A 9,129-nucleotide genomic window follows, 5' to 3' on the forward strand; every position below is an offset into this window, starting at 1 on the left:
GTCCTGCTTTGAGCAGGGGGTTGGACTAGATGACCTCTTGAGGTCCCTTCCAACTCTGATATTCTATGATTCTATGAATGTCTCGGGCCCTGCAGTTCCTTTTATGTAAGCCTGCAGGGCCCTGATTGGCTGCTTTGTGCAGCCTCTCTCCCATTGAGTGCTCCCTGCACAGCCTCCCTAGGCTGCTTTTAACCCCTTCCTTTCTGGTGTGTGGTGAAAACCCCATCACATGGGGTCAGAAAGCACATAGAGTGGGGCTCTCAAAGACAAAGTGAAAATTCTCCCGGAGCTGATCATCCTTAAACTTTTGTTGCTGCTGCTGCTGCTAATGTGGCTGTGCACACACACAAGCTGTCTGAGCAGAGTACCGTACAAAATTATAGTTTGGAATCCAAAGTGTTTTCTTTGTTTGGTGCCTCCACCAGAGATTCCCCATGGAACAAACATTTGGGGACATGTCAGATGGCCTTGTTGGCAGGATGAAGAAATCTGTTGCACACACAGAAACACGTGGAAGGTTGCCAAAGAGCTGTGGAACATTAGCAATAATTAAGGATTGCATCACACTTTTGCAGGTGTCAGAAAAGACTGTTGAGGAAGGGTTGAAGGGAATCTTGATGAGTGATTATTATCTTTATTATTTAAGTATCCATGTCTTTGTTTCCGTTCATACTCATAATGTGCTAGGTGCTTTCCAAACAGAAAAGAAGAAACTGTCCTTGCCCCGAGGAGACAAAGGGTATGTCTACACTGCAATTAAAAACCCGGTGAGATGGGAGGGTCCCAGAGGTCAGGCTGGAGCCCAAGCCCGAATGTTTACACCGAAATTGAACAGTCCCGTGCCCCGAGCTCCACGAGCCTGCGTCAGCTTGCACGGGCCAGATGCAGGTGTCTAATTGCAGTGTAGACACACCCAAAGACAGACACACACAAAAGTCTTTGGAAAGCGTTATGAGCTCTATGGATGAAAAGCACTGTATATAAGATTAACAATAGTATTCATAATGTAATATTAGCAGAGTGGACAAGGTGATGTTTGGCCACTTCTTGATAATATAAGGTTAACATGGCTGTTTAAGATTGTAAGTGGACATATAAACTATTCTCAATGACTTGTCAGTAACAGTCAGCACATTTCCTGTAGGCGTTGGGGGGCCATAGTACACAGGGAACCTTGAATACACAGCTTCATAGGTGCTGACTCCATGGGTGCTCCAGGGTAGTGCCTCTCCCCTCTCCCCCCAGCACCTCCTGTCCGCCGGCGGCCCTGCCAATCAGCACCTCCCCCTCTCCCCCCAGTGCCTCCTGCCTGCTGTGATCAGCTGTTCTGCGGCATGCAGGAGGGGCTGAGGGGGGAGAGAGGAGGAGTGGGGAGGGGAAGAGCGGAGATGGGATGAGGGGGGTGGGATCTTGGGGGATGACGTGGAGTGGGGGTGGGGCCTGGGGCAGAGCACTGCCCGGCACATTAGAAAGTCGGCACCTATGCACAGCATAGCAGCTTTTCAGATGAACTCAGGAAGGGTATTGTGGGATTGAAGTCAGTGAGAGTTTTTAGACTGACTTTAATGGACTTTTGGTCAAGCCCTCTGGCTGGGCTTTTCATTGGAGCCTAAGGGAATTGGCCATCTAAATCATGCTGAAATTCAATAGGATTTAGGCTCCTAATTCCACTATGTAGGCTCTTTTGAAATTCGCAGTCTCAGTGTACAGGAAGCTGTCTGGAGGGAAGCACAGGGATGTTTATCTGACAAATGAGTGGATGGCACTGGCGTAATTGCCAGAGTGGAAGGGACAGGAGGTGCTGGAGAAGACAAGTGAGGCTAGGTAAAGGAGGGCTGAAGCTGTGTAGGGCTTGGAACGCAATGAAATAAAACTTGGACTTGATGCAGTAAACAAGTAATGAGTGATCTCTTTGGGGTATGCCCACCAAGCAACTAGACACCTGCAGCTGGCCCGTGCTAGCTGACTCAGGCTCCTGGGGCTCGGGCTGTGGGGCTGTTTCCATCGCTGCGTAGATTTCTGGACACAGGCTTCAGCCTGAGCTCTGGGGCCTCCCACTGCTCAGGGTCCTAGAGCCCAGGCTCCAGCCTGAGCCTGGAAGTCTACACAGCAATGAAACAGCCCCACAGCCTGAGCCCCAGGAGCCCGAGTCAGCTGGCATGGGCCTGCCAGGGGTGTCCAGTTGCTGGGTAGACCTACCCTCAGTGCAGCTAGAAACAGACAGAGGATACTTAACCTGAGGTGACAGGGAGTGAATTCAATCAACTCCATCTTTGAATTATAAACAATTTTTTATGTATGCATTGTTGTTGTAGCTGTGTTGGCCCCAGGATATTAGAGAGACAAGGGGGCAGGGGGGGGAGGTAATATCTTTGATTGGACCCACTTCTGTCGATAAGAGAGATGAGCTTACACAGAGCTTGAAAGCTTGTTTCTCTCACCAATAAGAAGTTGGTCCAGTAAAGTACATTATCTCACCCACTTTGTCTCTCTAAACAATTTTTTCCCTCATACTTTCTACTATTGAATGGTCTAACAGATACTCTGTCATCTAAATTTCCAGATAGCATAAAACTTTTATGTTTCTTCCCTTTACTGTATGGAGCTAGTTGATTCCTTTGTATACGGTTTTGTCAGCCCTTTCATTGCTCAGCTGCTGTCACACTCCTCATGATTCCAGTAGGCACTATAGAGAGTGGCCTTCCAGAAAGCCTGATACTAAACAATAAGAACAGACAAACCGGGGAACATTATCACCAGGAGATAATCTTGTTTCTTTGACTTCATTAGCATAGAACTGGGGCCTTGATTCAGCAAGGTGCTTACACATGTGCCTAAGTTCAGCATAGATACTTAGATTCTAAGGCCAGAAAGGACCACTGTGACTGCCTAGGAAGGAGTACTGCAGAAAGGGATCTGGGGGTCATAGTGGACCAGAAGCTAAATATGAGTCAACAGTGTAACACTGTTGCAAAAAAGCAAACATTTTCAAGTACATAAAAGGTTGTTACAAGGAAGAGGGAGAAGAATTGTTCTTTTTAGCCTCTAAGGATAGAACAAGAAGCAATGGGCTTAAACTGCAGCTAGGGAGGTTTAGGTTGGACATTAGGAAAAACTTCCTAACTGTCAGAGTGGTTAAGCACTGGAATAAATTGCCTAGGGAGATTGTGGAAGCTCCATCATTGGAGATTTTTAAGAGCAGGTTGGACAAACACCTGTCAAGGATTGTCTAGATAATATTTAGTTCTGCCATGAGAGCAGGGGACCGGACTAGATGACCTCTCAAAGTCCCTTCCAGTCCTATGATTCTGTGATTGATGACCATCTTCTCTGACCTTTTGTATAACACATGCCATAAAACTTCCACAAAATAATTCTTGGAGTCTATTTTTTAGATAAACATTTTATCTTGGTTTACAAATAATCAGCAATGGATAATGTTAATGTCCGCTGTCAAACTGGGAGAATTTATGTAGTGGAATCCTACAGAGGCCAGTCCTGGGGTAGGTACTAGTTAATATTTTTATTAATGACTTGGATAATGGAGTGGCAAGTTTGCTTATAAAATCTGCAGATGACACCAAGCTGGGGGAGTTGCAAGCACTTTGGAGGAGAAGATTAGAATTCAAAATGACCGCGACATATTGTAGAACTGGTGTGAAATCAACAAGATGAAATTTGTTAAAGACAAGTGCAAAATACTACTCTTAGGAAGGAAAAATCAAATGCACAACTATAAAATGGGGATGTGAAGGAGCAGAGAAACCGCCACCTGGTACAGCAGGGGTTAAAGAAAACCTGTGGGCTCAGCTAGCCCCGCCCCACTATACCTGCAGCCAATGCCAGGCCTGGAGGGGGGAGAAAAGAAGGGAGCCTGGCTTAGTTGGGGGCTGACTGGCAAGGAGGCAGGAGCTCTCTGTTTGCCTGCCTGAAGGGACAGATCAGTGACCTGCCAGCCAGCGCAGCCACTGGAGGCAAGTAAGCCCTCCCCTGCCAAGGGGAGCCTGCAGCTAAGCCCCAACTGTGGGGTAATTAAACTAGTGGGTCCATGCCCCCAGATTAAAGAGACTTTAATAGAAAGTAGCCCAGGGAAATGGGTCTTGAACACACCCACTGCCCCCAGCAGAGAAGCAGACCCATCAACCTCTATTTAGGGGTTGAACTACACAGGGGCATGGGGAAGGTCCAGGTCCCCCTCTGATCTAGCCATGAGGCTGCCTGGCTGCTGAAGGTTCTACCACAGGGGACTACCTGGCTAGGAGGCAGTACTGCTGAAAAGGATTTGGGGGTTGGATCACAAATTGAATACGAGTCAACAATGTGATGCAGTTGTGAAAAAGGCAAATATCATTCTGGGGGTGTATTTACAGGAGAGTGATATATAAGATACTGGAGGTAATTGTCTCACTCTACTCAGCCCTGGTGAGGCCTCAGCTGGAGTAGTGTGTCCAAGTCCAGGCGCCACACTTTAAGAAAGATGTGGACAAATTGGAGACAATCCAAAAGGAGAGCAACAAAAATGCTAAAAGTTTTAGAAAACCTGATCTACGAAGAAAGATTAAAAAAACTGGGCACATTTAATCTGGAGAAAAGAAGGCTGAGGTGGGACTGAGAAGTCTTCAAATATGTTAATGTCTGTTATAAAGAGGACAGTGAACAATTGTTTTCCATGTCCACTGAAGGTGGGACAAGAAGCAATCAGCTTAATCTTCAGCAAAGGAGATTTAGGTTAGATATTCGGAAAAACTTTTTAACTGCAAGGATAATTAAATACTGCAATAGGTTATCAAGAGAGGTTGTGGAATGACAGTCATTGGGGGTTTTTAAGAATAGGTTAGACAAGCACCTGCCAGGGATGGTCTAGGTGTACTTGGTCCTTCCTCAGAGTGGGGGAATGGATTAGATGACCTGTCAAGGTCCCTTCCAGCCCTACATGTCTATGATTCTGTGTGAGTGTCCCACTGAAGTATAAGAATGTATTGGCAGATGCTGAAGGATGTTTATTCACTGGCTTCAATGGGACTACTCCCATTCTTAAAGTTAGGCACATACTTTCCTTGCTGAACTGGGGCCCAGGTTGCAACCGCACTGGTGATTGATACATGATGATCTCCTGTTTTTCCCTGTGGCATTTTATCTTTAGGATTCCAAGTGCAAAGCAGTCACAGGCTGCCAGGAGACAGCTTTATGTCTTGATAGCCACGAATGAAGAATTTGTGCACAGAATGGAGAAGAGGTTCTAGTTCTAGGTAATATAAACAGGCCGCATCCTGCTTGTTAAATTGTTGAAGTGTAAATGTGGTGACTGAAGCAAATTAAGAGCCTATTTGACTTTCTTTTATGAGAATAATATATTGTCCAGTCTGAAAATGCAGACAAAGCCTATGAAATACATCACCTCATTGCACAAAATTGGTATATATGATTTAAACTAATAGTGCCTTTCATTGAGCTCAGCCCTCAATAGTTCATGAAGAACAATTGGTTTTGATAAATAATGCATTAACTGAAGAGAGCTATGCCTTTAAAAGGTCTCTAGCTAGCTAAATTCTTATATTGCACCATCAACATCTGGATGCATATTACTGGCTGGTTCTCAGTAAGTGTCACTTGTTCAGTATTAATGTTTATATCCTGTTAGGCTCAAGCCACTAGAGGGAGACATGACCACACTGGCTTTAAGGATGCAAGTACTGCAGCTTGCACAGTAATTTTACCACTAGAGGAAGTATCTAGAAGCAGGCGTGATCACACTCACCTGAGCAAGTCTGACATTCCATCCAGCAGAGGGCAGATGCATAAAGGTGGCATAATGTTCTAGCAAGTGCATAGAGTGTTTAAGCTTTTGGTGCACTGGGAGTGTATTTTCTTTAAATTAATTGCTTTATTATATTCAAAGGACCACTTTGTATTCAAGAATCTATTTGGCGCCCAGTTAAATTTATTCTTTTGTAGTTCTGGTCCTTCAAGTTGCAATAGATGAAAGCACATCAAATGTAAATTCTTTATTTAAACAAATCACAAGCTTTCGTTGTGAATCCCACTCCTCTTTGCACACGAGGCATGTCTTTTGAATTATAATGTTTTGACAGATGTTGACAGATGTTTATTCATATTTCCCCCCTTAGAGGGCAGAGGGCCAGATTTTATTTCCCTAATATAGCCAGAGCACGTGGTTCTGTGTCTTTATTTTGGCAATACAGTTCCAAATGCAGCAAAAACATTAACACTTTTTGTCAGCAATCTTGAGGGTATTGGTGGATTTCTTCAGGAGATAGATAAGAAAGTCCTGGCACAAAACTGAAATGTAGGACAGTAAATAGAGAACAACTATCTTTATTTTCAAGCTGAAGATTCTTTGGTAAACACAAAGCAGGTCAGATTCCTGAAACTATTTCCTCTCTTCTGATGCTGAGCACAGGGATTGCACGTATCTGTAATTGGATCATCCGTAATGGTGAAGTATAGTTTAGTTGGGAGTAACTTTTGGCCTGTCACAATGTACTTTGATATTTCTCAGGGGGCTAACCTCTACTTTTATTAACATGTGCAGTTATTATGGGTGTAGTATCCCCAGGAGCATACAAAGCTCTGGCCACATTGTAAAATACTCAATACAGATATGTGTGGGAAATGTCAACTTATTTATTTGCTATTGGTCTGGATGGATGTACATGGCATGGGGAATTACTAGGTCCTCAATTCTAATCTTTGGTCTGCCAGTCAGTCAGTGTATGGTCTTGACCGCTTACTTCACCTATTTGCCCCTTTTTCTCCATATGTGGATAATAGCACTATATTTAATAGGAATGTTGTGAGGCTTAGTTAACATCTATAAAGCACCATATAATGCTATGTACCGGTTATAGTTACATGTTATTCTTAGCGCAGATGCAACAATGCCCCTTTGGGTCATGTACAAGGTTTGAACTCTGGAACTTCCATACTAACAACATGAGCCTCCTCAAGGGGAATCTCGGCTAGGAGCAGAGCGGTTACTTCACCTCTGTATTCGGCACTGGAGCGGCCGCTTCTGGAATACTGGGTCCAGTTTTGGTGCCCACAACCTGAGAAGGATGTTGATAAAGTGGAGAGGGTTCACAGAAGAGCCACAAGAATGATTAAAAGATTAGAAAACATGCCTTATAGTGATAGACTGAAGACATTCAATCTGTTTACAAAGGGGCTTACTCACAGGCACAAAGGGGAGAGCTCCTTATCATTAAAGAGATTCCATCCACAACACTGAGCATCTGGAATTACCAACAATATCGGTTCACTGTTTGCAGATGATGATGATGATGATAACATTGCAAGCTGCTATTAATACAACGGTCAGTTCCCTTATTCCCCATTACACAATTTATGTAATTTGAAGCAAAGCAACATTGTGCCCTTTTTGGATAGCTTTAATGGTCTCTTGTCAGCTGGAGATGTGTTCCAGCTTGAAATAAGAGTTTCCTTTGGTTCCAGGGAAGTTTCCTTCTGCGAGAGAGTCCAAAGAAAACAAGTCAGAGCATTTTCTGTTGAAATGGACTTGGGACACTTGAAGTTCTCAGCTGCCAGAACTATACATCCACCCCTCCCCCCAGTCTCCTTAAGTCAACAGCAAATTACTAAATAAGCTGAGTGTGCCAAGAGAGTAGTGATCAGCATTCCATTTCCAAAGGAAGCATCATCATCTCAGTATGCCAAAGAGAAATTCATCTGGAACCTTACATGGGTAAGTCTGAAGTTCTGCTGATGATTCTTCATAAGGGCTGGATGTCCAAAAATTGAATGTGTTTAATTAGTTCCAAACTGATTCCAAAATGACTCAGTGTCGTGTGTTAGGATTAGAGCTCTACAGATAACCGATTTATTTGCTTCACTGGTCGAACTGAAACATTGCAAAAAATTGTTTGGCCTGAACCCAAAATGAAACATGTATTTCATTTTCAAGTATTTTTTTTACCTTTTAATAAAATAAAGTTGAAGTTAAATTAGAAAAAAAAGTTATTTCAAATAAAAGTGTTTTGATTTTTTTAAAGCTCTTTCGTTCAATGAAAACAATTTGATGAATTCAGCATGAATTCACAAAATATTTCAGTCAATGTGAAACTGCAATTTTTGGTGGAAAAAAAAGTTTTGTCCAAAAAAATGTTGCTAAGCTCTAGGTAGGATATGGATGATCCTTATGACGGTAACATTTAGTAAGATACATAGGAATAAATAACCCCTTTTGGTCAGGACAAACCTAAGCATAGAAAGGAGAGAGGAACAGGTTAAGATGTGGAATCCCATTAACGTGGGAGATTTTCAGCATGTTTGTAGCTGTATTCTGCTGTTAAAGAAAAAGCTACTTAGTCTGAATCAAAGCACAGAAGTGAAATTTATCATTCAATTACTTTTGAAGCAAATAATTCATCACATCATGTGCATATTGTCACTATCCAAAACTACTGAGTACTGAAATAAATCACTGTATGACCACTACAAATGATTTACTTACAAATATAACTTTCAGTTCTGATTTCCATTCACCTGGGAATGTGAGAGTTGATAGTTTTATTCATCTCTGTTGCCCAACTCACTGCTTTAAACCCAAACTGATTTTCAAAGAGAGAATTTGCTCTGTAGTAATGAATCAGCATCTTAGAAAGTTTGCACCAAATTAGAATAAGAGCAGTTCTTACCCATTTCCTTGAAATATCTTTGGAACTGTAGATCTATTTTTCAATGCAATAAGGTACTTACTGTCAAATATTTAGAGCTATCTGACATCCAGATTGATGTAAGGCAAGAGATGTGGTAATTCAATAAATAACAGAGCGCTGACACAATCGATACAATACAGCTTACCTTTGACTAGAATATTTTATACAAACTTTATTCCAAACCAAGTTAAATTATACAATTACACCTCTACCCCGATATAACGCTGTCTTTGGGAGCCAAAAAATCTTACCGCGTTATAGGTGAAACCGCATTATATTGAATTTGCTTTGATCCGCCGGAGCGCGCAGCCCCGCCCCCCCAGAGCGCAGCTTTACTGTGTTATATCTGAATTTGTGTTATATCGGGTCACGTTATAGTGGGGTAGAGGTGTATATGGTTAAAAAGACAACAGAGAGAGAGAGAGAGAGCGAG

The sequence above is a fragment of the Trachemys scripta genome, chromosome 3 (genome assembly GCF_013100865.1).
Source record: "Trachemys scripta elegans isolate TJP31775 chromosome 3, CAS_Tse_1.0, whole genome shotgun sequence".
Lineage (NCBI taxonomy): Eukaryota > Metazoa > Chordata > Testudines > Emydidae > Trachemys > Trachemys scripta.